At 40.0% G+C, this 27,404-nt stretch overlaps 1 protein-coding gene across 7 annotated transcripts in view; it reads left to right on the top strand.

Moving 5' to 3' along the window:
* AGTPBP1 (ATP/GTP binding carboxypeptidase 1) overlaps positions 1–27,404 on the top strand; it is a 202,476-nt gene that overhangs the window by 21,411 nt on the left and 153,661 nt on the right. For 2 of the 7 annotated variants that reach the window (XM_047102965.1, XM_047102952.1), the window contains exon 1: positions 17,106–17,251. The exons of 2 other annotated variants lie outside the window; for them this stretch is intronic. The gene's annotated coding sequence lies outside the window, so the exon portion shown is untranslated. Of the gene's footprint in view, positions 1–17,104; positions 17,436–27,404 lie in introns of those variants that run through there. 3 more of the 7 variants (XM_047102974.1, XM_047102944.1, XR_006966288.1) reach the window with 2 other exon arrangements.

Raw genomic sequence — 27,404 nt, 5'->3', positions numbered from 1 at the left:
TTCCTTCCCCTCCCCCATGGGTTCCTGTTAAGTTTCTCAGGATCCACATAAGAGTGAAACCATATGGTATCTGTCTTTCTCTGTATGGCTTATTTCACTTAGCATAACACTCTCCAGTTCCATCCACGTTGCTACAAAAGGCCATATTTCATTTTTTCTCATTGCCACGTAGTATTCCATTGTGTATATAAACCACAATTTCTTTATCCATTCATCAGTTGATGGACATTTAGGCTCTTTCCATAATTTGGCTATTGTTGAGAGTGCTGCTATGAACATTGGGGTACAAGTGCCCCTATGCATCAGTACTCCTGTATCCCTTGGGTAGATTCCTAGCAGTGCTATTGCTGGGTCATAGGGTAGGTCTATTTTTAATTTTCTGAGGAACTTCCACACTGCTTTCCAGAGCGGCTGCACCAATTTGCATTCCCACCAACAGTGCAAGAGGGTTCCCGTTTCTCCACATCCTCTCCAGCATCTATAGTCTCCTGATTTGTTCATTTTGGCCACTCTGACTGGCGTGAGGTGATACCTGAGTGTGGTTTTGATTTGTATTTCCCTGATAAGGAGCGACGCTGAACATCTTTTCATGTGCCTGTTGGCCATCTGGATGTCTTCTTTAGAGAAGTGTCTATTCATGTTTTCTGCCCATTTCTTCACTGGGTTATTTGTTTTTCGGGTGTGGAGTTTGGTGAGCTCTTTATAGATTTTAGATACTAGCCCTTTGTCCGATATGTCATTTGCAAATATCTTTTCCCATTCCGTTGGTTGCCTTTTAGTTTTGTTGGTTGTTTCCTTTGCTGTGCAGAAGCTTTTTATCTTCATAAGGTCCCAGTAATTCACTTTTGCTTTTAATTCCCTTGCCTTTGGGGATGTGTCGAGTAAGAGATTGCTACGGCTGAGGTCAGAGAGGTCTTTTCCTGCTTTCTCCTCTAAGGTTTTGATGGTTTCCTGTCTCACATTTAGGTCCTTTATCCATTTTGAGTTTATTTTTGTAAATGGTGTGAGAAAGTGGTCTAGTTTCAACCTTCTGCATGTTGCTGTCCAGTTCTCCCAGCACCATTTGTTAAAGAGGCTGTCTTTTTTCCATTGGATGTTCTTTCCTGCTTTGTCAAAGATGAGCTGGCCATACGTTTGTGGGTCTAGTTCTGGGGTTTCTATTCTATTCCATTGGTCTGTGTGTCTGTTTTTGTGCCAATACCATGCTGTCTTGATGATGACAGCTTTGTAGTAGAGGCTAAAGTCTGGGATTGTGATGCCTCCTGCTTTGGTCTTCTTCTTCAAAATTCCTTTGGCTATTCGGGGCCTTTTGTGGTTCCATATGAATTTTAGGATTGCTTGTTCTAGTTTCGAGAAGAATGCTGGTGCAATTTTGATTGGGATTGCATTGAATGTGTAGATAGCTTTGGGTAGTATTGACATTTTGACAATATTTATTCTTCCAATCCATGAGCAGGGAATGTCTTTCCATTTCTTTAAATCTTCTTCAATTACCTTCATAAGCTTTCTATAGTTTTCAGCATACAGATCCTTTACATCTTTGGTTAGATTTATTCCTAGGTATTTTATGCTTCTTGGTGCAATTGTGAATGGGATCAGTTTCTTTATTTGTCTTTCTGTTGCTTCATTGTTAGTGTATAAGAATGCAACTGATTTCTGTACATTGATTTTGTATCCTGCAACTTTGCTGAATTCATGTATCAGTTCTAGCAGACTTTTGGTGGAGTCTATCGGATTTTCCATGTATAATATCATGTCATCTGCAAAAAGCGAAAGCTTCACTTCATCTTTGCCAATTTTGATGACTTTGATTTCCTTTTGTTGTCTGATTGCTGATGCTAGAACTTCCAGCACTATGTTAAACAACAACGGTGCCCTTAGGGGACATCTGGGGAAGGGAGGAGGATTAACATGAGACTGAGCAGATTTTCATCTATCTGCCACCAGAGCAGATTCATTTTCTTTGTTTTACATACTGGTGCCCCACAAAACAAAAACAAGAACAACAGAAAGCAAACCAACCAACCCGTTGCTTGAAGAAAGCAGACCACTGCTAAAAAAAACTTTTGAAAATAGTAGGCCAGAGCTCTTGGCTCACCAGAAGAGCACATACCTTATTATTAACAAATTACCATTCTGGGAATAATTCAGCCACTTGTGAGTTTGGTTAACATCAACTAGTTTCTCACCAACTGATAAAGTTGGGACGCACCAACTGAAAATTCGAATTTCATAATTAGCCACGTTGAAGACAAGACCCATTGATGAGGAATTGCCCTTCTGAGATTTTTCCTGGGGTGGTCAGCACACCATCGTTTCTGATGGCTCCTTCTCTCACATGTAGCAACTGGAAACTTTCTCTCTGCTACAAGGAAACTGGAAAATGAGTCAATCAGGTGAGCTGGGCTCAATTCATGGGAAGCTTTTACCTTTTAAAATGGATCCTTTTCTAGGGACGCCTGGGTGGCTCAGTTGGTTAAGCATCCAACTCTCGATTTCGGCTCAGGTCATGATCTCACAGTTCTTGAGTTTGAGCCCTGTGTGGGGCTCTGTGTTGACAACACGGAGCTTGCTTGGGATTCTGTCTCTCTCTTTCCCCCTCCACTGCTCACACGCTCTCTGCCTCTCAAAATAAATAAATAAACAACAACAACAAAAAAGGATTGTGGCTAGTCCCTTTAAAAATAAATAAATAAATACAGGTGCCTGGGTGGCTCAGTCAGTTAAGTGTCCGACTCTTGGTTTCGGCTCCAGTCATGATCTTACAGTTTTGTGAATTTGAACCCTGCGCTGGCGGCCTCCTGCTTGGGATTCTCTCTCTCCCTCTCTGCTCCTTCCCCACTTGTGCGGTCTCTGTCTAAATAAATACATAAATAAATAAATAAAATGGCTCCTCTTTTAATTCCAACAGTGACCTGAGTGTCCTTTATAACACTTCAGAAAATTAAAAAACAAAAAGGTCAAAGTGAAAATCACCTTATCCACCATCCCAAGATAGTAGCTGTTCACACACGCACACATATACACCCACTCATACACGCCTTATTTTTTGAAAGGGGTTTTTAAATTTGGAGTTCACAATGTAATGTCACTTGGCTGGTCCTCATCGGTTTGATCATCTGTTACACGCGGGTGCAGCTTGATCTTGTCTATATAGAATTCTAAATAGAAGCTAATGTAAAAGACTCAAAAATTTAAAAATCAAGTAGTTATTTCGGTAGGCACTACATGCATATGGTATAATCTACAAGCACAGTATGGCATTCAACAAACTATAGCCTACCAGTTCTCTTCAGAGGCCAACATTGCTATAAATTCCTTGTTTACTTTTTCTGAGATATTCTGGGTATATCTGTCAATTGTAACAGTTAGCTTGAAGAAAGGATTTCTGGTTTCTATGTGAAAGTGGTTTTTTAATTTAGTAGAATCTTTAAAAAAGGTTTTTGGTTTTTGTTGTTTTGTTCCTATGCTTTACTCTTTATGGCTAGAGAACGCTTCTCATCTGTGGTCACTACTACTGTTATAATGATCAGAAGTCACGTACCTATGAAGCCTCTATTGTGTGCATGTTGCTTTAAGCGTAACTTCATTTAGAGAATCAGTTATTCTGACTTGGGGGTGGGAGTTGGCAGTTGGTAAGGTGAGAATTGCATAACAATGAAAGTTTTTCCAAATTAGAAGTAAAAAAAACCTATTTACGTTTTCTGTCGAGAAAGCTTAAAAGAAAAAAAAAAACTAAAAAAAACCTAGTGTATACACATTTAGAATTGAGTAAATGTGTGTTTAGGAAGTCAGTATAGAGGGGTGCCTGGGTGGCTCAGTTGGTTGAGCATCTGACTCTTGATTTTGGCTCAGGTTGTGATCCCAGGTTTGTGAGATTGAGCCCCCCCACCCCCACTGCCCCTGCATAAAATGCTCACGGGGCGCATTCCTTGCTGGAGGTTCTGGGAGGATCCTCTCTGTTGCCTTTTTCAGCTTCTAGAGACCACACACATTTTCCAGCTCACCATCTCTTCTCCTTTTTCAAAGCCAGCAATGTTGCATCTTTCTGAGATCTCTTCTGTAATCACATCTTCCTCTGACCGCAGCCAGGAAAGGCTTTCCGTTTTCAAATTCTCAGGTGATTACATTGGGTTCAGATAATTCAGAACAATCCTGATAATCCGGAATAATCTTCCTATCTCAAGGCCGGTAATTTAATCAAGTCTGCAAAATCTCTTTGCCATGTAATGTGATATATTCACAGGTTGTGGGGATTAGAATGTGGACATCTTTGGGGGATCATTACGCCTACCACAGGGACCAAGAGAAGGGAATTCCTAAAGGAAAGGAGCATTCCTTCTGTGCTGTCCTGTGTTTTCTCAGGAAAATCCCAAAATGGGGCCTGAAATGTCTGGCCCTACTTAAGTTGCAATTTTTTTCATTTCTTACAGAAATAATACATTAGCATATTATGACTATTGTTCATCAATAAGGCAGGTCAGAGTCACTGAGTATTTTCCTGTAAAATATTTTCATGTCTCACTGGTCATCCTTTGGTTGAAATCCCTCTTATTTGTGAATCCCATGTCCTTATTTTTTTGACATGAATTTCTTTATAAATAATCAAGGTATCAGCTTGTCACTTTGAGTCTCAAACCATGCAAAAGGAAGTTGTAAAGTATTTTTACCAGTATTCCGGAATTAAAGTTGGTTGGGTCTGCAGAGACTTCACAGTAAGGTCATGAGAAACCCTCAATTTCTCAGGGAGGAATTACAGGTCTAGAATCCTTTGGAAAATTGAGGATTCCCATGACAGGAAGAAGAGTAAAGGCATTACAGACACTACCTAGATATTTTGGGGACGTTGTATATATGACTAGTCGTCTGAGGAAGAAAAAATAATCAAACCTGGCTCACAGATGGGTCTGTTCAATGTGCTAGAACCATCCACAGTTCACAGCTACAGCATTACAGCCCTACTTGGTGGTGATGCCAAAGGACAAGGGTGAAGGAAAATCCTTTCGGTGGGCAGAACTTTTTTTTTACGTTTATTTTTTTATTTTGAGAGAGAGAGAGAGAGAGAGAGAGAGAGAGAGAGAGAGAAATGGGGGAGGGGAGGAGAGGAGAGGCAGAGAGAGAGGGAGAAAGAGAAAATCCCAAGCAGGCTCTGTGCTGTCAGCGCAGAGCCCGATGTGGGGCTTGAACTCAGGAACTGTGAGTTCATGACCTGAGTTTAAACCAAGAGTCGGAAGCAATACATTTGGTTGTCCACGTCTAGAGTGAGAGATGGCCAGAAGTATGGGTCTACACACTGCTTCTTGGGCAGTTGCTAGTGGGTCAGGGGCTTGGAAGAAACAGGATTGAAAGATGGGTGACAGGGAAGGGTCACCTCTTAGGGAAGAGGTATGTGGATGAGCCTCTCTAAAAGGTCATAAGCTTCGAAGACATGTGAGATCCACATTAAGGCCCACCACTGGGCATCCACTGCAGAGAAGGCTCTTAATTATCAGGTGAACTAAATGATGCTCTCTGGGATGTCAGTCACTTTATCCAGCCATCCCAGGGTTTGCTCAACAGGCCCTGGGACAGAGTGACTGTGGTAGCAGGGACGGAGGCTCAAGAACATGGACTCACCTTCACTGAGGGTGACTTGGCTAATGCTGCTGCTACGTGCCTCATTTGCCAACAGCAAAACATTATGTCCCCTTGGGTGCCTTCTCCAAACACATGGCTTCTACAGGTCATCACCTATAGCACACGGGTAATCACCGATGATCACCAGATGACCACCAGCACCCAGTGGCCAGTAGCTGGCACTCTTTCAGGCAGTGTCATACTGGAGTGTCTCCAGTGAGGCACCTCCCCTTGAATAGCTTTTCCCAGCACCCTGGGTAGTGGATTTCCAGCCATCTCTGTAAGCACAGACAGACCACAGTGACCTCTCAGCCACCCAGTTAGTCACTGTTGGGCTCTCTCCAAGATCTGGCTCTCAAACATGGAGACTGATGCAAACAGGGAATAAATAAGCCCTTTCATTGATCTGATCGGTTATTGTCCAGAGATTTCCATCTCAACATGAATCAAAGGAATCAAAGTGATGAATCAGGAATCCAAGTCCGGTTGAGTCCCAAGAGGACGAAGGTATCCCCAAATTTCACATATCCTTAAATAGCAAATAACATTTCTTCAAGAAATCATGGAAGCGTATTCATTATGTTTTAAAATAATTCCAGGTGAATTTTTTTTTATAATTAAAACCTTCCAGGGGTGCCTGGGTGGCTCAGTCAGTTAAGCCTCGGACTCTTGTTTTCAGCTTAGGTCTGATCTCACCTCTTAGTGAGTTCAGCCCTGCATTGGGCTCTGCGCTGGCAACACGGAGCCTACTTGGAATTCTCATTCTCTCTCTCTCTCTCTCTCCCTCTGTCTCTGCCCATCCCCTACTTGCACTCTCTCTCCCAAAATAAATAAACTTAAAAAAAAATCCAAATCCTTCGTATCTGCATAAAGTCTTGTTTTAAAAGGTGGGCAACACATAAGAGACTCTTAAATATGGAGAACAAACCGAGGGTTACTGGAGGGGTTGTGGGAGGGGGGATGGGCTAAATGGGTAAGGGACACTAAGGAATCTACTCCTGAAATCATTGTTGTACTATATGCTAACTAACTTGGATGTAAACTAAAAAAAAATCAAATTAAAAAAACGGTGTTCGTCTACAAGGTTCATTGTGACAGAAGAGATTAATGTATGAATGAGATTTTCTAATGCTTACTCCTGGTTTCAGGCTAATCCAGCCTATTGTGTTCACCTGCTTTAAAGCCAGGTGAACAGTAATTAACATTTGTAAGTGCCTTATGATTTACTGCCTGCTTTGACATATACCCTACCTTTTAATCACTCACAACTTCAGAGTTAGTTATGACTATAAATTAAGGAATGTTTTAGTTTTTTTTGTTAAAATATTTTATTGTAGAAAATGTAATAAACAGGGAAAGAAAAAGAACAAATTGGAAATGATTTGCACCCCCACTGCCAAGTGATAACTGTTGTTAGAACTTCAAAGTATATTCTAGGATCTAGCATTTGTGGGCTTTGAAGCCTATATAATTTTTGAGGCTCTCTTCTATTTTTTGGATTTCAATTTTTATTTTATCTTCGGTTACATCGCATGCTTACTTTAAAAATGTTTTAAACAGTGCAAAATATATAAAGTGGTAGCACCTACCTCAACTTGTCCTCAAGTAATTCTAGTAAATAGAACGGTCTCTTTCTTAGCAAATAGAATCCTATTTTTCCTGACATAACTTTGATAATGAGAGTGTAAATGCGTGGTCTCTTCTATCATATTGATTTAAAAAAATTTTTTTAATGTTTATCTTTGAGAGAGATGGAGAGATAGAGTGTGAACGGGGGAGGGGCAGAGAGAGAGAGAGAGAGAGAGAGAGAGAGAGAGAGAATCCCAAGCAGGCTCTAGGCTCTGAGCTGTCGGCACAGAGCCCGATGCAGAGCTCAAACTCACAAACTGAGACATCCTGACCTGAGCCGAAGTCAGACGCTCAGCCGGCTGAGACACCCAGGTGCCCCATCCATAGTATTGATTTTTAAAAAATACAAATGGGCTCATATACTCTATACAGTTCAACAAGTTGCTTTTCTCAATAATAGACATCGAAAAGTTTCTTAAATGTGAAAAAGTGAATTTAGTTTTGACTCTGTTTCTAAATTTCTTCCAATTAATGGTTAGTATTAGGGGAGAGTATCAAGATGACAGGACTCATGTGAGCTGAACCCCTGAAATCACAGCCTCCTCACCCCCTCCCCTGTGTTTGGAACGTGCGTTCTCCTTGCTTTCCCCACTCCTGGAGGCTGCCCTTGAGATGGCTGGTGTTGAGACTTTCTGGGTGGTATCTGTGGCTGAACCCAGTTAAGGCCTTCGCAATTTACGAATTGTCAGATGGCTACAGAGAGCTCATCTCGTGGCCGCTCAAGACCTACCAATCTGGAGTGGATTGTCCCTCTTTTTTTTTTTTTTTTTTTTTTATCTCTCTGTGCCCTCCACCCTATGGTTGGGGGGGCAATGGTGAGGGGGCTTGTTTCAGATTCTACCCACGAAGTTCTGAATAGCTGATATGAAACATTTCTTTAATGTTTTCGAATCAGTTAGTTATTGATGAGGAAGTCTTTTGGAAATGCTGAACAGTTTTATTAAATAGGAAACAGTGGTACTTCTGGTGTTTATGATTTTTGCTTAAAAAGTTTATTTTATTTTGGTTAGTCAAAACAAAACAAAGAGATGGAGTGCACTGGTTGCTATGTGCACTAGGTGTTGTGTGGAAGTGCTGAGTCACTATGTTGTGCACCTGACGCTAATTGCACACTCGATGTTAACGAACTGGAATTGAAATAAACACTTAAAACAAACACAGTTGGGGGCACCTGGGTGGCGCAGTCGGTTAAGCGTCCGACTTCAGCCAGGTCACGATCTCACGGTCCGTGAGTTCGAGCCCCGCGTCAGGCTCTGGGCTGATGGCTCAGAGCCTGGAGCCTGTTTCCGATTCTGTGTCTCCCTCTCTCTCTGCCCCTCCCCCGTTCATGCTCTGTCTCTCTCTGTCCCAAAAATAAATAAACATTGAAAAAAAAATAAAAAAAAAAAACAAAAAAAAACCCAAACACAGTTGTCTAAATTGTAGGATTGAGAAGCTGACTTGAAAATGATGGAAAAATTTCTTTTTCTCACACTTGTTGGGAGCCCTCTAAAAGGAAAAAAAATGCAAAATTATAAATATTTATATATAATTCACATATATAAATGTGAATATTTTTGTAGAATGAGTGATTGCAATATCTTGCTGGAAACTTGGGAGACTCAAGTCTTTTTTATTTTCTATGTTAAAATTTTAAAATTTATTTTCATTTATGCATTTTTAAAAATTTAGTATAGTTGACACACAATGTTATATTCGTTGCAGTTATACAAATCAGTTAGTGATTTGACAAGTTTATACATTATGCTATGTTCACCCCATGTGTGGCTACCATTTGTCCCATTACATCACTGTTCCAGTATCATTGATGGTATTCTTTATGCCATTACTTTTATTCCCACGGCTTATTCATTCCAGAACTGTAAGCCTGTATCACCCTCTCCCCTTCACACATTTTGCCCATTCCACCATCCCCCTCTCCTCTGGCAACCATTAATTTATTCTCTGTATTTATAGGTGTGATTCTGCTTTTTGATATGGCATTTGTCTTTCTCAGTGTGACTTATTTCCCTTAGCATAATACCCTCTAGATGCATCATGTTATCTTGAATGGCACAGTCTGATCTTTTTTTATGGCTAAGCAATATTCTGTGTGTGTGTGTGTGCGCGTGTGCGTGTGTGTGTGTGTATGACATTTTCCTTATTCATTTGTCTATTGTTAGATACTTAGGTTGGTTCCATATCTTGGCTTTTGTAAATAATGCCGCAACAAAAATATGGGTGCATATATCTTTTTGAATTAGTGTCTTTGTTTTCTTTGGGTAAATACCTAATAGTGGAATTATTGACTCATTCAGTATTATTTTTAATTTTTGAATAACTTCCATACTGTTTTCCACAGTGACTGTACAAATTTACATTCCCACCAACAGTGTATGAGGGTTTGTTTTTCTCCAGAACCTTGCCAACACTTGTTATTTCTTGTCATTTTGATTTTGGCTATTCTAACTGATGTAAGGTGATATCTCTTTGTAGTTTTGATTTGCATTTCCCTGATGATTAGAAAAGATGATTAGCATCTTTTCATGTGTTTATTGGCCTTTTGTCTGTCCTTGGAAAAAATGTATTTAAGTACTCTGCCCATTTTTTAATTGGATTGTTTGTTTTTTTGGTACTGAGTTCCTTATATATTTTGGATATTAACCTCTTACTGGATACATCATTTGCGAATATCTTCTCCCATTCAGTAGGCTATCTTTTTGTTTTGTTAATGGTTCCCTTTGCTGTGCAGAAGCTTTTTATTTTGATATAGTCCCAATAGTTTATTGTTGCTTTGTTTTCCTTGCTTTAGGTGACATATCTAGAAAAATGTGGCTGATGGCAGAGAAATTACTACTTCTGCTCTTTTCTAGGAATTTTATGGTTTCAGGGATTTAATCCATTTTGAGTTTATTTCGTGTATGGTGTTAGAAAGTGGTCCTGTTTTATTCTTTTACAGTTTCTCCAGCACCATTTATTGAAGAGACTGTTTTTCCCCATTGTATATTCTTGCTTCTTTTGTCATAGATTAACTGAAAATAACTGTGAGTTTATTTCTGTAATCTCTATCTGTTCCATTGAACTATGTGTCTATTTTTTGTGTCTATATCATATTTCTTTAATTACTACAGATCTCTAGTATATCTTGAAATCTAGTAACTTCGTTCTTTTTTCTCAGGATTGCTTTGGTTATATGGGGTCTTTTGTGGTTCCATACAAATTTTAGTATTATTTGTTCTAGTTTTGTGAAAAAATGCTGTGGTATTTTGGTAGGGATTGCATTGAATCTGTACGTTGCATGGATGAATGGATGTTGAATCTTGTCAAATCCTTTTTCTGCATCTATTGAGATGATCAAATGATTTTTAGCCTTTGTTTTGTTGATGTGGTGTATGACATTGCTTGATTTATGAATATTGAATAATCCTTTTATCATGGGAATAAATTCCATGATCATGGTGAATGATTTTTTTTAAATGTATTTTTGTATGTGTTTTTTCTAATATTTTGTTGAGGATTTTTGCATCTGTGTTCATCAGGGATTTTGGCCTATAGTTTTCTTTTTTTGTGGTGTCTTTGTCTGGTTTTCATATCATGGGTAGTGCTGGCCTCATAGAATGTATTGGGAAGCTTTCCTTCCTCTTCTATTTTGAGGAATAGTTTGAGAATAGGTATTAACTCTTATTTAAATGCCTGATGGAGTCCCACTGTCAATTTATCTGGTCCTGGATTTTCATTTTTTTGGTAGTTGTTTGATTACTGATTCAATTTTGTTACTTATAATTGATCTGTTCAGATTTTTATTTCTTCCTGACTCAGTTTTGGGAAGTTATATATTTGTAGGAATTTATCCCTTTCTTCTAGGTTGTCCCATTTGTTGGCATATGATTTTTTTATAGTATTCTCTTAGAAGCCTTTGTATTTCTGTGGGGTCAGTTGTTACGTTTCCTCTCTCATTTCTGATTTTATTTATTTGGATCCTTTCTCATTTTTGATGAGTCTGGCTGAGGGCTTATCAATTTTGTTTATCTTTTCGAAGAACCAGCTCTTGGTTTCCTTGATTTTCTCTATTGTTTTTTCAGTCTCTATGACATTTATTTCTTGTCTATATTACTTCCTCCCTTCTACTCACCTTGGGCTTTGTTCTCTTTTTTTAGTTCCTTTAGATGTAAGGTTAGATTGTTTATTTGAGTTTTTTGTTGTCTCTTAATTTGTTTTTAATGTTTATTTATTATTGACAGACAGACACACAGCGTGATCAGGGGAGGGGGAGAGAGAGGGGGAGACACAGAATCCAAAGCAGGCTCCAGGCTCTGAGCTGTCAGCACAGAGCCCGACGCGGGGCTTGAACTAATAGACCGCGAGATCATGACCTGAGCCGAAGTCGGTTGCCTAACCAACTGAGCCACCCAGGCACTCCTCTTTTTGTTGTCTCTTGACATAGGCTTATATTACTGTATACTTTCCTCTTAGGACTGCTTTTGCAGTGTCCCAAAGATTTTGAACTGTTGTGTTTTCATTGTCATTTGTGTCCATGCATTTTTAAAACTTCTTCTTTGATTAAGTTTTGACCCACTGTTTGTTTAGGATCATGCTTAGTCTCTGTGTGTTTGTATTATTTTTCCGTTTTTTCTTGTGATTTATTTGTAGTTTCATATTGTTGTGATTGGAAAAGGAGCATGGTATGATTTCAATCTTCTCAAAAAATTTTAAAAGAATTTTTTAATTTTTGAGAGAGAGCACAAAATGGGGAGAGGGGCAGAGGGAGAGAGGGAGAATCTTCAGCAGGCTCCAAGCTCAGCGCAGAGCCTGACACAGGGCTTGATTCCACGACTCTGGGATCGTGACCTGAGCTGAAATCAAGAGTTGGTCACTCAAGTGACTGAGACACTCAGGTGCCCCTCAAAAAAAAATTTTTTTTTCAGGAATAGAACTTAATGATTCATCACTTACATGTAACACCAAGTGCTCATCCTGACAAGTGCCCTCCTTAATGCCCCTTGCCCATTTAGCCCATTCTCCCATCCAACACCTCGCCAGCAACCCTCAGTTTATTCTTGGTAGTTAAGAGTCTCTTATGGTTTGTCTCCCTCTCTGTTTTTATATTATTTTTGCTTCCCTTCCCTTGATTTTTTTTTAAACAATTGATAATCAGTTTATTAAAAAGGTTGATTTAAGCATTTATAATAGTGACTTCAGCCTTGACTCCTGGTTCAATGGAAGTACTCCAAAGATGGAAGTAATTCAAAAAATTTTTTTAATGTTTATTTATTTTTGAGAGACAGAGAGAGAGAGAGAGAGAGAGAGAGAAAGAACGACCAGGGGAGGAGCAGAGACAGAGGGAGAGAGAGAACCCCAAGCAGGCTCCAGGCTCTGAAATGTCAGCACAGAGCTCAATGCAGGGCTCAAACCCATGAACCACAAGATCATGACCTGAGCTGAAGTTGGATGCTTAACTGATTGAGCCACCCAGGCGCCCCCAGATGGAAGTGATTTGCTTAACAATCTCAGAAGGACTGTGCAAATTGATGAGTTGCTTGTGGATTCTCATCTGAAAACAATCCCAAGTCTCAGAACCTTCACCACAAGGAGTCTTTCCTATAGTGATGCTCAGAGTCTTGGTAGGCATCTGAACTGGTTCTTTCACTTTGAGATTCTTTTCTTTTGCACCTCGTATGAGCAAGTCAGCACATACCTCCTCCGAAGATTTACACTGCAGCTGGTTAGAGGAATTCTACTTTGGTGAATTGCCACCTCTGGATTCATGGATATCTTCCTGCTGACTTTAAAAGCCATGGCTGGGGCACCTGGGTGCCTCAGTGAGTTAAGCATCCAACTCTTGATTTCAGTTCAGGTCATGATCTCACAGTTCATGGGATTGAGCCCCACAGTGGGCTCTGCACTGACAGCCAGCCTGGAGTCTGCTTGGGATTCTCTTTCTCCCTCTCTCTCTCTGAAAATAAAGAAACTTAAAAAAACAAAAAAACCAAAACCAAAACCAAAGGCTAGGCTGCAGTGTGGCTTTCTGATTGACTTGTTCCTTGGTGAGGCAAACAGCAGGGAGTCAGGAGCAGGGGTGCCCAGAGCTCCACTGTAGCTGTGACCGCCTTTCCTCAAAGACCCAGTCTTCTCTAATTATTGAGGCTCATTTTATGCCCTCATATGTGATCTATTCAGATCCTTTTTAAATTGGATCTGTTCAGGAAGTTTACCAGAAATGCTTATATAGAAATGCTTCTCGATTGCAATCTGGCTTCTCCTTCATGTCTGGAAAATCCTTTAACTCTCAGCAAACTCAGAACTCAGCGGGCCTTCTTCAGCCTCAAGGTAAATCCATGGCTGTACAGGAGGAGTTAAACCTGTTGCATCCCACGTTAAGAGCATGTTAAGGGCACTTGCTCTAGCACGTTATTATTTAAAAAAATTTTTTAAAAATGTTTATTCATTTTTGAGAGACAGAGGGAGACAGAGCATGAGTGGGGAAGGGGCAGAGAGAGAAGGAGACACAGAACCTGAAGCAGGCTCCAGGCTTTGAGCTGTCAGCACAGAGCCCGACGCGGGGCTCGAACTGACAAACTGCGAGATCATGACCTGAGCCGAAGTCGGACACTCAACCGACTGAGTCACCCAGGCACCCCCCTACCACGTTATTTTTAATGGCTTCCTAGTGATCTATTGCATGGGTGTAAAATATTGTGTTTAATTGGGTGCCTTCTGTTGAGCATGTAAGACAGCTTGGACACCACTCTGTGATGAACATCCTTCTGGCTAAATCTCTGCACATTTTCCTTGTTATTTCCTTAGGATAAATTCCTATGATGAGGCTAAAGGGTATGCCAAATTTTAAAACTTTAAATTTGGCAAGAATATTTAAGTTCCATTTCACAAATAAAGAAAATGAGGGTGCAGTGGTTTACGGATATGGATATTTATTTATTTGTATGGAAGCATAGTTGAAATGAAATGTTATTTTCACTCCAGGTGTACAATCTGATGATGTGGTAATTCTAGAATTGCACAGGGATCAACATGTTACTGTGTAGTCACCATCTGCCCCCATACAAAGTTATTATAATATTATTGACTATGTTACCTATGCTGCACTTTTCATCCCTGTGATTTAGTTATTTTGTAACAGGAAGTTTGTACCTTTTTTTTTTTTAAGTTTATTTATTTGATTGTGTGTGTGTGTGTGTGTGAGAGAGAGAGAGAGAGAGAGAGAGAGAGAGAGAGAACAGTAGGGGCAGGGTTGAGAGAGAGGGAGAGAGAGAGAGAATCCCAAGCAGGCTCCGTGCTCAGTACAGAGCCCAACTCAGTGCCCGAATCACGGACCGTGAGATCATGACCTGAGCTGAAATCAAGAGTCCTACACTTAACTGACTCTGAGCCACTCAGGTGCCCCCTGGCAGTTTGTACCTCCTAATATCCTTCATCTATTTTGCTCATCCCATCCACCTACCTCCCCTCTGGCAATCACCAGTTTATTCTCTGTATTTAAGGATCTCTTTGTTGTTGTTGTTGTTTGTTCATTTGCTTTGTTTTGTCAAATTTCACATATGAGGGAAATCATGCCTTTCTCTTGTCTAGCTTACTTCACTTAGCGTAATACCCACTATGTCCATCTATGTTGTTGCAAGTAGCAAGATTTCACTTATTTTTTTAATGACTGAGTAACATTCCATTGTCTATCTGTCACATCTTTATACCACATCTTCTTTGTCTATCCATCTATGGATATAGCAAACCTTTTAGTTTCACAGAGGGCAGGCAGCTGTTAGGTTTTTGTTGAGTTAAGTTATCATTTGCTTATCTCTTCCAAAGATTTCAGGATTGGTCTGGCACATAAGGTGCTTGATAAACTGATGATTGTTGAATAACGTAGAATAGCTATAACAATCCTAGAACTCCAGAGGACTGGATATGTCCATGGCTGTTCTAAACCATATAACTATATAGTTTTGTTACAATGTTTGTTGCATTTTGTAGGTTACTCTACTAAAAGTACGGAGGCAGGAAAATCAGCAGAAGAGGAGGAGAAAGAGATAGCTGGGCTCCACTGCTCATCTTTCTTTCTCTGCCTAGTCCAGAGTTAAAAAAAAAACCAAACAAACAAAAAACAAAAAAAACCTAAACATTTACTGAATACCTAAAGGCGCTGACTAGACTGATTTGAGGAATCAGAGTTAAGTGAGTATTATTATGTGATCAGACTGATCTACATCACACGATTATTTGTATTCAGTTTTATATATCATAACAGTGTTGGGGAAACTGTTTAAAATAGTGGAAAATTGTGACAGACAGGGAATGGCTTGGCCCTTTCCCTAGTTGTGTGGTTTAATCCACTAGATCTGTGTCCTGGCCATCAAACCATACTAATGATGCTTTGCTAAAGTGGGATTCAAATTCTATATACACACACATTTACATTTATTTCTATATCTTTATATATTGAAGGTTGATTCATTTAGGAAGATGCTCTTTGAATAAAGTTTTATGTGTGTTATATATAATGTCTGTAAAATGTTAAATATTCTTAGGTAATTGTAATTAGGTGTTGTTAGATATGCTTTTCAGTCTGGGTGGTTTGGGGTGGTTCTTGTTTTAAAATTCCTTAAAATACTGTAATCCACCTTTCAGTGCTCACAGCCAGGGAAATTATGGCATTTCTGAAATGGCAATCTCTCCTTAAAGACTCTGCCAAGGGCAAACTGCAAGAAGCAGGTGTCGTGCACCTTGGATTACCTTTTGAACTGCCTTCACAACTGTTTAATTTTGTTGAAACATGATGATAAGAAAACAAAGCAAAAATTTCACAGGTCTCAATTTATTTCTCTACCTGGTTGTAATAATTTTGCATTCTGTAGCAGCTAGCATAAACAGCAGCAAACATGATCCATGCTCTTGGAAAAAAAGTAAATGTCAAGTATTTATTAAGAATCTATTACAGTGGCTTTACGGGCAGTCAAAACAGAAGGGGGTGAATCAGTATTCAATCTTTCTGACACATCACTTTGGCTCTGATTAAAAAAACACTGTCTTTGCCTCTAGTGGCCAATTTAACATTACCATTTTCGTGACTATACGTAGCCACATTACGAAAAAGCAAAAAATAAATCAGCTTGCTATTTTTTTCACTGCAGCTCTAGGCATCTAATTTATTGAGGTTTGGCCACAAGGTGCAATTTCCTTGTGTTCTGGAGCCCAGCTGTCTCTTTATAGACTCTCCTCGAGGTCAGGAAAGGGCTGAGCTTTCCAGTGGTGCCCAAGGACTAGAGCACCCCCCCCCCCCCCCGGCGCCACACTGGGGAGTTAACCGCTCGTCCACAGCAGCTAACAGCCTTCTAAGAGCAGAGTGATTGATGGTAGTGGGGTGGGCGCTGGCTTAGCTCCGGAGAAAGGCGGGCCGCTCTAATTGGGAGCGTACAGGAAGGTGAATTGCAGAGAGTGGGGAGCCGCCCGCCTACCGGTTCGGTTCGGTTGGGTTGGACGCTCGCTGCAGGGTCTGGGCCTGCAGCGCGCGTGCAACCCTCCTCCCCAAACCCCTGCCGCGCCTACCCCGCAGCACAGCACCTAACGCCGGCACGCGCGCCCCGCCCTCCCTCCTGCGCACGCTCGCTCCTTACCCACGCGCGCTCCCTGAGTCCCAACCCCGTTCCGGCCCGCGCGTGCCCCACCCTCCTCCCTAGCGCGTGCCCCACCCTCCTCCCTAGCGCGTGCCCCACGCGGCCCGCGCGCACGCGCATTTCGTCCTCCCCGCCGCTCGGCGCGCGCGAGCCTTCGGGCCCAGGGCGTGCGGTGGGCGGGGCGCCGCGCTGACGTTGCCCGGGATGCGGGCAGGTTCCGCCGCCGCCACCGCCGCCGCCACCGCCGCCTCCGCCTCGCCTGCCACCGGGGTTTGTATGAAAACACCGGGCGGCGGGCGGCGAGAATTCCGTCGTGCTCCCAGAGAGCAGCCGCCGGCGCTGCGGATGCCGAGCTGGTGCCGCGGCTCTGCCCAGTCCCGCCAGCGCCCCATCCTGAGCCGGTGAGCGCCCCGCCGCTGTCCGCACGTCCGGGCCGGCCGCCCCTCGGCCGCTGCTTGCCCGCCCGTCCGCCTTCCCTCCGCAGTCCCCCGGCCACCGAGTCCCGGGGGCGGGAGAAGCCGGGAGGAGCGACCCCGCGCCCGCCGCGGTCTGCGTCCTGGGATCCCTCCGCCCCTCACCTGACAGGTTGTGTAACGTGTGTCTTTCGGGGCGAGTGGACCGGAGCTGGAGGGAGGAAAACCCCTGATGGTTTGGGGCTTTGGCTGGCTTCTGGAAAGCGCCCCACGCCGCCCCCACCCGCGACACTCGGTGACCCCCGCCTCAATCCCCGGCGGAGGGTCCCCGACGCGGTTTTCGGGCACAGGCGGCCCCCGTGCCCTGCCCTTTTTCTGGGGCCGGGGTGCAGCGCGGAGCCGAGCTGGGGGGCGGCGGGCCGGGGACGGGCACGCGCCCCGCCTCCCCCACCCACCCCGGCACACACCTTGCTTCGCGGTGGGCTTGGTGTGTGGTGTGACTTTGGCGGTGGCCAGGTTTGCTTCGTGTCAGGGTGGTTGGCCTGAAGTGTGTTCTCCGTTTACAACTTGTCGCCTTTTGGGTTTGATTTGAGCCTGAATGAGATCGCTCTAGATGACAGTGCAGAGTTTCCTTACAGCCTGCCTTCCTGAGTGAGTTGCGGGTTCTTCGTTGCAAGTACTCGAGGACTCCTGCAACCGTCTACATGGTTTCCCCCTTGTGCCGGTTAAGTCTCTTACTAGGACCAGTGCAATTTTGAATTGGCTGGTTTCCTGGGCATTTACCCATTATAGAATGGAGTTTTTATACATCTTAGCGTAATCGATATGAATGTTGATCATTTAAAGGCCACTTCTTGTTTTGATACAGATTGCTCAATCAAGGGCTTAAAGGTCCAGCACTGCTGATGACCTAATACATTGTAACACTGAGGGGATTTTTTTTTTTTTTTGGCGGTATTAATTCCTTGTAGGTGTTTTGTTTTTCTTCAGGTGTTGAAAATTGTAGCAGTGTTTAATTGTAATGCACGACAATTTGTAGTTAGAAAGGACTGAACAGCTTTCTTTATCACTCATTTTCACTTACTTTGATGCCTGTGTTGTAATCTTTATGTAAATCCAGCTAGTAACCTGAACTCTTATTATAAACTGTCTTTTTTCCTGAGAAAACTAGAAAGTTACTTTTGCAATTTTACAGTGAAATGTTTTCAGTTCAGTATGCTAAAAAAATAGTAGTTTATTTAAGGCACTTTAAATGGTAGTATTTTAAAACATGTGCCAAAGTACTAATGAAAACCAGACAAAACCCTGGAAGATCTGTAAGCATTTCCTATAATGGCTGTGATTAGTCCTGTAATTGCTGTGAGATAGGGATGTCTTATCTACGCCTTATTTTCTTATTGTAATATGACTTGTTTAATTCCCATTCCACCTCGCTTGAGTTAAATTCCGCAATGAAGTTATAGGTTCATTTTTAATGACCTCAAAAATCTGCCTTGAATTAATTGCTTCCACACTTACTGAGAACTGCAGTCTCATTCTGAACTTTGTAATGAAGGGGGTAGACTTAGAGTTCCTCTTGTTACTAGCCAACACTGAAAAAACATTTAAGTGTTTTACTGTAGCCTAAGCTTTTGTAGAAGCAATTTTTATAAATCTTTTCCCATTGACTTGAATTGAGGCATTATTACTTTTTGGAGCAGTCTAGCAAGACTCCTTTTATAATAATGGTTATCTCTGACAGAAGGAAAAGAGACCCAAATGTGAAATTACCCAATTTGTATTAGATTCTACATTTTGGAATTTTTAGTAAATCTCCACAGTATTCACCTTCCAAAATGTATTCTTGCTTAAAGTCCCCCAGTACCTGAAGTTCAACAGTGTATCCGTAGTAATGGATGAAATTGTCAGAGGGCTCTTCAAATTGGGAGACTCCCTTAGGCAGTTGGTCTTGGTGACAACAACAGAAGTTTAGAGTGGGCACCAAATTTTAAATTTTATATATTACTGTAGGTTATAGGGTCTGTGTACTGTAATGCAGTGGCTGAGGAGTTGGGCTTCAGGGCTGGCTTTGAATCCTGGCTTTGCCTGAGGCAAGTTATTTATCCTCCTTGTGCTTCAGTTTTCTCTGTTCCAAAAATGGGGTAATAATGGTTATATCCTTAAGATCTTGAATATTAAATGAGTTAATACACATAGAGTGCTTAACCCACAGTGCCTGGCACATAGTAATTGCTCAGTAAATATTACTGCTACTGCTTTTTCTCACTCTTCCAAGGGGTTTAGTAAGCTCAAGACGGACTTTAGGCTGATGGAGCATGATTACTGTAGAATCGTTCCACTGTGACCCATTGACTCCTTTGGGGCTAAATGACAGCTTAGTCTCACTGTCCTGCCTTGGAAGCATGTAATTTAGTTTTAAATAGAACAGCTAGACCCTGAAAGCTGGGTGTGCTGAGATGCTGCTGGAGAGGTGCTGAAGTATCCATGTTTGTCCCTTCTGACAGAACCTTGGATTGTCTCCCTTATGGTGGTGGTGACTGCTATTTTAATCACCTGTTTTTGACTTGTGTTTCTTTGACTGTCATGTGCTTCTATCAAAAATACTATGTATCAAATTGTTACTGGGTATACAGGAGTTTATCTGATGAAGATACTGCACATTCTGTTGTTTTTTTCTTCATTGGTGTTACAGAGTGAGGTTAGTTATGATTGGACATTGTACCTTTTCAGCTTTCATGTAATTTTGCTAGGAAAGTTTTTGCTAATTAATGACTTTATGTACTTCTTGTTTTTCTTGGTTTGCAGGGATCTGATGTTAATACTCAGTTGTTTAAATCAGTTTTCAAACTTTTGATTTTAGTACCCTTTTACATTCTTAAAAATTATTGCACACCCCAAAGAGCTTTTGTGGATTATGTCTGTATTTATTATATTATAAATTAAAGAGAAATGTACAACTTTTATTAATTCACTTAAATATGATAATATCTTAATATAAGCATATTTTTAATGAAAAATGACTATTTTTCAAAACAAGGCAATAAGAAGAGTGGTATTGTTTTACATAAAAAAATGTTTATTTATTTTGAGGCAAGGGGAGGGGCAGAGAGGGAGGGAGACGGAATCCCAAGCAGGCTCCACACTCAGCACAGAGCCTGACATGGGGCTCAGTCTCACAATCTTGAGATCATGACCTGAGCCAAAATCAACAGTCGGACACCTAACCAACTGAGCCATCCAGGTGCCCCTTGTTTTACATTTTTGTAAATCTCTAATGTCTGGTTTAATAGAAACAGCTGGATTCTCATCTCCTTCTGCATTCAGTCTGTTGCAATATGTTTTTTGGTTTGAAGTATATAGAAAGAGAAACCCAGCCTTACATAGTTAATGGCTGGAAAAGGGAGGGGTATTTTAATAGCCTTTTCAGATAATAATGGATTTTCTTGCTTGGTGCTACATCAGAACTCAACATGTGTTGGTTTTCTAGTTACTTGTATTATGGAATCTGAAATCATATCAATGGACTTTTTATAATGTTATATTAAAATCCACTGGTCTAAACTTTGAATGGATCTTGCATAACCATGCCTGAATTTATAACATCATGCCATGGTCGTTTCTAAGTATTGGTTCAGTCAGTTATGCAGATCTCCAAAATGTTGGCACATTTCATTATATATTATTAGAAAATCACGTTTGTTAATATCACCATTCATCCCATCAGAAACAGATTATTGGGAAGCTATCCAGGTCATGACATGATGGTGGATGTGAGTTTTCCAGAAATCTGATTTTTGCTTGAAGGCTCAAATTTTATCGTTGGCAAGAATTATGACTGCCAGTTGTTTCCTAGAAGTGACAGGCAGATTTTGTTCATCTGTGAGAGAACGTCTGCCAGAATACCCAAGTCTGAATAACCATGGTCATTCTTTCAAGTAAAAATGGGTGTTTCACAAAAAAAAAAAAAAAAAAAAAAAAAAGGCTAGTGAAAGCTCTCAGTTCAGTCACACAAGTGCTTTACCTTGAGACACCCATCAACTATTGCAATTCAGTATGTGGTCAGAAATGCTTTGTGCATACTTAACCATTTTGTCACACAGAATATTAAAAAGATCTGTACTGAAGGGCTGAGATTAATAAAATTAATTTTTACTATTTGAAGGACTTTTTTTAGAGTTTTTTTTTTAAAGTTTATTTATTTTGAGAGAGAGAGCGAGCTTGTGTAAGTAAGCTGGGGAGGGGGAGAGAGAGAGAGAGAGAGAGAGAGAGAGAGAGAATTTCAAGCAGACTCTGCATTGTCAGCACAAAGCCCGACATGGGGCTCAATCTCATGAACCATGAGATCATGACCTGAGTGGAAGTCAGCCACCCAGGCTCCCCTGAAGGACATTCTTAAGTAAAGAAGGATTTTTTTTTTTTTTTTTAATAGCTACTGGTACTTGATGGTGAAAAATACAATGACCGATAGTGCAATTTGGTACCAGTACCAGAAGTTGTTCCAAGATGCTAGAAATGTTATACATCATTGCTTTTGTACCATAGTATAAATGTTAATACAGTTAAAAAGGCTAATAATACTTTATGTTATTATGAAGATAGTTTTGACCTTGTGGACCCCTGAAAAAGGTGTCAGGATCCCAGGTGTCTATGGGCCACATTTTGAGGACTTCTGGTACACATCAGCAGTTCCTACCAAACTTTGATTAGGAGGGGAAGTGGCAGTGACAATTACTAGTTTGTTTTTGCTTCAGTCTTTAGGGCCCAGTGAAGGCTGCCTTTAAAAGGATTTTTTTTTTTTTTTTTTTTAAAGCGCAGTAAAGGCAATTCACTTCTAGAAAGTTGAGGCTCTTAGGGGTTTTAGTCAGATGCTGATATGGGGGAACTATAATATTAGTAATTTGAAATTATGCTATCTAAAAGCAAAAAGAGGGGCGCCTGGGTGGCGCAGTCGGTTAAGCGTCCGACTTCAGCCAGGTCACGATCTCACGGTCCGTGAGTTCGAGCCCCGCGTCAGGCTCTGGGCTGATGGCTCAGAGCCTGGAGCCTGTTTCCGATTCTGTGTCTCCCTCTCTCTGTCCCTCCCCCGTTCATGCTCTGTCTCTCTCTGTCCCAAAAATAAATAAACGTTGAAAAAAAAAATTTAAAAGCAAAAAGATTGGGGAGTATATTTCCACATAAATGTTCAACAAATCTAATTTGGGGGGTTTAAATATTAGATAAATAGTGAAGGCACAAAATGTGAAAAGCTCAACTGATATCAAGCTCTTAAGCTAAAATAAACATCTTAGCTTCCCTTCTTAATCTCTTGAGTTCATTTCTCACTTAATTCGTGCTGAGGGTCAACCATCCCTAAGCAGAGGTACCCAGCATTTGCTCTCTTTGCTTCACGTCATACCTTACTAGGAAAATGACTTAAGATTATGAAGGTTATAAGGGTATATAGGTAACATGGGGAATAAAAGTAATAGGCTTATGAAAGATCTATGATAGAATAACGGTAATAAAAATGTAAACACTGTCTACATATAATAAGTGTTGAATGAATTGAAAAGAATACTGTTTTGGGGTTCCTGTATGGCTCAGTTGGTTAAGCATCTGACTTCAGCTCAGGTCATGATCTTGTGGTTAGTGAGTTTGAGCCCTGCATCCGGCTCTGTGTTGACAACGTGGAGCTTGGAGCCTGCTTCAGATTTTGTGTCTCCCTCTCTCTCTGCCCTCCCCCCCCTTCTCAAAAATAAACGTTAAAATTTTTTTCTTTTTAATTAAAAATAAAAAAAGAATACTATTTTTGACAGGAATTCTCCAGACTTTTTAATTTATTGTAGGCACAATTTCTAGTTGTATGTAGGTAGAAGTGATGTTGAATAAGGCAAGACAGCAAACATCCTTGATGAGCTTTTCTCCTAATTGCAAAGTAAGAGGATTTGACTCCCAGGTGATCTTTGAAGTTTCTTACAACTCTAGAGTTCTAGGTTTTTTGTTTTTATTTTCTTTGCCTATTGATAACATCTTTGTCATTTCTTAACTCCATCTCATCAATTCGAATTTGTGATTTCATTTGAAGCTTATTTTTCCCAATTCTTATATTTGTATTTTTAGTTCGTATTTTGATTTAAAAATTATTTTAAACTTATATGTATATATAAAATATAAAAATTGCCATTTTAATCATTTTACAGTGGTATTAAGTACATTCACGTTATTGTGCAGCCGTCACACCATCCATCTTCAGATCTTTTTTGGTCTTGCAAAACTGAAAGTTTGTACCCATTGAACAATAAATTCTCATTTCCTCCTTCCTGTAATCACTAGCAACCACAAATTCAACTTTCTCTCTCTATGAATTTGACTGGTGTGAGTACCTTTTATGAGTAGAATCATGCAGTATTTACCCTTTTGTGACTGGCTATTTCATTTAGCATTGTCTTCAGGATTCATCCGTTTAGGATGTATTAGGATTTCTTCTTTTAGGGCTGAATAATATTCCATTGTGTGTATATTCCATATTTGTTTATTCATCTGTCAGTGGACTTTTGGGTTGCTTTTACCTTTTGACTATTGTGAATAATGCGGCTATGTACATGGGTGTAGAAATACTTCTTCAAGACCCTGCTTTCAGTTCTTTTGGGTCCATATTTAGAAATGGAATTGCTGGGCCATATGGTAATTCTATTTTTGAGTAACAACTGTACTGTTTCCATAACAGCTGCACCATTTTATTTCTATACCAACAGTGTACGAGGATTCTAGTTTCTCCACATCCTTGTCAACACTTGTTTTCTGGTTGATTGGTCTCTTGTTGGGGGTGGGGTTGGCCGTTGGAGTCATTCTAATGGGTGTGAGGTCCTATCTCATTGTGGTTTAGATTTGCATTTATGCTGCTGAATTTGGTTTGCTGCTATTTTGTTGAGGATTTGTATGACAGTGTTCATAAAGGTTATTGATCTCTGGTTTTCTTGTAATGTCTTTGTTTGGCTTTGGTATCAGGGCAGTGCTGGCCTCATAGAAAGAGCGAGTGTCCCCTTCTCTTCAGTTTTTTGAAAGAATTTGAGAGGGATTGATGTTCTTTAAATGGTACAATTCACAAGTGAAGCCATCAAATCTGGGTCTTTTGTTTGTTGGGAAATTTTTGATTACTCATCCAATCTCCTTAATAGTTATGGATTTATTCAGATTTTCTGTTTCTTTGTGATTTTGTTTCAGTAAGTTTTGTGTTTCAGGAAATTTGTCAATTTCATCTAGTTTATCCAATTTGTTGGTGAACAGTTCATAGTATTCACTTAAAATCCTTCATATTTCTGTAGAATCAGTAGTCGTGTCTCCACTTGCTTTCCTGCTTTTAATAATTTGAGCCTTCTCTGTTTTTTTGTAAACTTACTAAAGCTTTGCCAATTTTGTTAATCTTTTTAAAGAACCAGTTTTTTTTTTACTTGTTGATTTTCTCTATTTTTCTATTCTCTATTTTCTTTATCTCTGCTCTAATCCTTAGTATTTCCTTCCTTCTGCTAGCTTTGTGTTCTCCTTTTTCTAGTTCCTTAATTTGTTAGGTTGTTGATAGGAGGTCATTCTCTCTCTCTCTCTTTTTTTTTTAAATGTTTATTTTTGAGAGAGAGAGTGCGAGTGTGCTGTGTGCACACGAGCAGGGGAGGGGCAGAAAGAGAGGGAGACACAGAATCAGAAGCAGGCTCCAGGCTCTGAACTATCAGCACAGAGCCTGATATGGAGCTTGAACCCATGAACCATGAATGAGATCATGACTTGAGTCCAAGTCAGATGCTTAACCAATTGAGCCACCCAAGCACCCCTGAAATCTTTCTTTTTTAATGTAAGTGTTTATAGCTGTAAACTTTCCCTCCTAGCCCTGCTTTCTCTGCATCCCATAAATTTTGGTATGTTTTATTTTCATTTATCTCATTTCCCTTGTGATTTTTTTTCTTTGACCCATTGGTTGTTAAACAGTATGTTGTTTCCACAAACTTGTGCATTTTCCAATTTTCCTTGTTTATTTCTAACTTCATCCTGTTGTGTTTGGAGAGGTTACTTTGTATAATATCTGTCTTTTAAAATCTATTGAGACCCAATTTGTGGCCTAAAAGGTGGTTTATCCTGGAGAATGCTCCAAGTGCCCTTGAGAGGAATATATATTCTATTGTTAGGTAGTGTTTTATATTTGTTATCTCTCGTTGGTTTACAATGTTATTCAAATCCTCTGTTTTCTTATTTATCTTATGTCTGGTTGTTCTTTCCAAGACTGACCATGGGATATTGAAGCCTCCAACAATTATTGTAGAACTGTTTGTTTTCCCCTTTAATTCTGTCAATTTTTGCTTAGTGTGTTTTGATGCTCTGTTATTAGGTACATGAATGTTTATAATTGTTATATCTTCTTGCTGTCTTAAACCTTTTATTAGTATATAGTGTCCTTCTTTGTCTCTTGTAATCTTTTTTGATTTAAAGTCCCTTTTTTTTCTGATGTTAGTATAGCCACCCTGCATTGTTCTTGGTCACTATTTGCATGGAATATTTTTCTGTCTTTTTATTTTCAAACTATTTGTGCCTTTATATCTAAATGAGTTTCTTGTAGATAGCATATTGTTGGATTATGTTTTTTAAATCCATTCTGCCAATCTCTGCCTTTTGATTGGAGGTTTTAACCCATTTAGATTTAAAGTAATTACTGATAAGGAGGAACTTTGTCATTTTTATATTTTTAAAAATTATTTATTATTTGTTTTGTTTTTATGACTATCTTTGGTTTGCCTAAATTTTTTTTTTAATAATTTTTTTTTTAACGTTTATTTATTTTTGGGACAGAGAGAGACAGAGCATGAACGGGGGAGGGGCAGAGAGAGAGGGAGACACAGAATCGGAAGCAGGCTCCAGGCTCTGAGCCATCAGCCCAGAGCCTGACGCGGGGCTCGAACTCACGGACCGTGAGATCGTGACCTGAGCCGAAGTCGGACGCTCAACCGACTGAGCCACCGAGGCGCCCCTGGTTTGCCTAAATTTTTAATTTTTTATTTATTTTAGTTTTTCTTGTTTATTTCTATATGCCTTATGGTTTTTTGAGTCTCTTATATCCTGTATATTTTGATTTTTATTGGGACTGACTTTGGCTGTGATACTTTACTTAAACAACAAACAGACAAAACTGAAACCATTTTCATGGGCTTGTCATAGGTTAGAGGCAAGGACAATATGTGTTTCAAGGTAAGAATTTTAATGTCAGGTATCACCTATATAGGTTTATGAATTTTGACATTTGTTTAAATCTAAAAATGGTTGGAATCTGAGTTGAGGGAAGAGTAATATTAAATAAATTATTTAGTTGGACTGAAGTGTGGTGCAATTCTGCTCCCAATGGTAACACATTATTTGTAGTATAATTAAAACATCATATAGCAAAACAAATTAGACCTTGTGTAAGTGCTGGAACATCTTTGTGGAGTAGCATGTGAACTATCCAAACTTAGGTTTTTAATGAGGATGCATGATGAAGAAAGGTAAAAGGTATAACTTTTATAGGTTTCCTCTTATCCACAGTTTTTTGGTAAAATTAATGACAATAATATAGGTAAAAAAAAAATTTGCCTGTTTGCAGATTGGGCTGCAACATTCATAAACTACCGTTGACCTTTGAAACAACATGAGTTTGAACTGTGTGAGTCCACCTATCTGCATGTTGTTTTTTATAAATACAGTACAGTACTGTAAATGTATTTTCTTTTCCTTATGATTTTATTAATATTTTTTTCCTCTAGCTTTATTGTAAGAATATGGTGTATAATACATATACATACACATGCAAAATATATGTTAATTGGCTGTTTACATTATTGGTAAGGCTTCTGGTCAATTGACCAGCCAGACTTCTGGCTATTGATAACTAAATCTGGGGGGAGTCAAAAGTTATATGTGCATTTTTGAGTGCATGGGGATCTGTGTTTGTTCCAACATCTCTAATCATTGAATACCATATGAATAAGGTAACTAGATGAAAATGTATACTCTAATAGTAGTAATTTAGAGTAGATCAATGTATATGGAGATGTGGGTTAGTATATGCAGACTGTGTCCAATATATATATTTCTCTCAGTTTAAATGGAAATGATTTTTATATGCCTTTTGCTGGGAATGTTA

Source organism: Lynx rufus, unplaced genomic scaffold, assembly GCF_022079265.1.
Source record: "Lynx rufus isolate CCGP_SWC_20201006 ecotype Redwood Valley unplaced genomic scaffold, mLynRuf1.p SCAF_10, whole genome shotgun sequence".
Lineage (NCBI taxonomy): Eukaryota > Metazoa > Chordata > Mammalia > Carnivora > Felidae > Lynx > Lynx rufus.
This window is presented reverse-complemented; position numbering and strand designations above follow the sequence as displayed.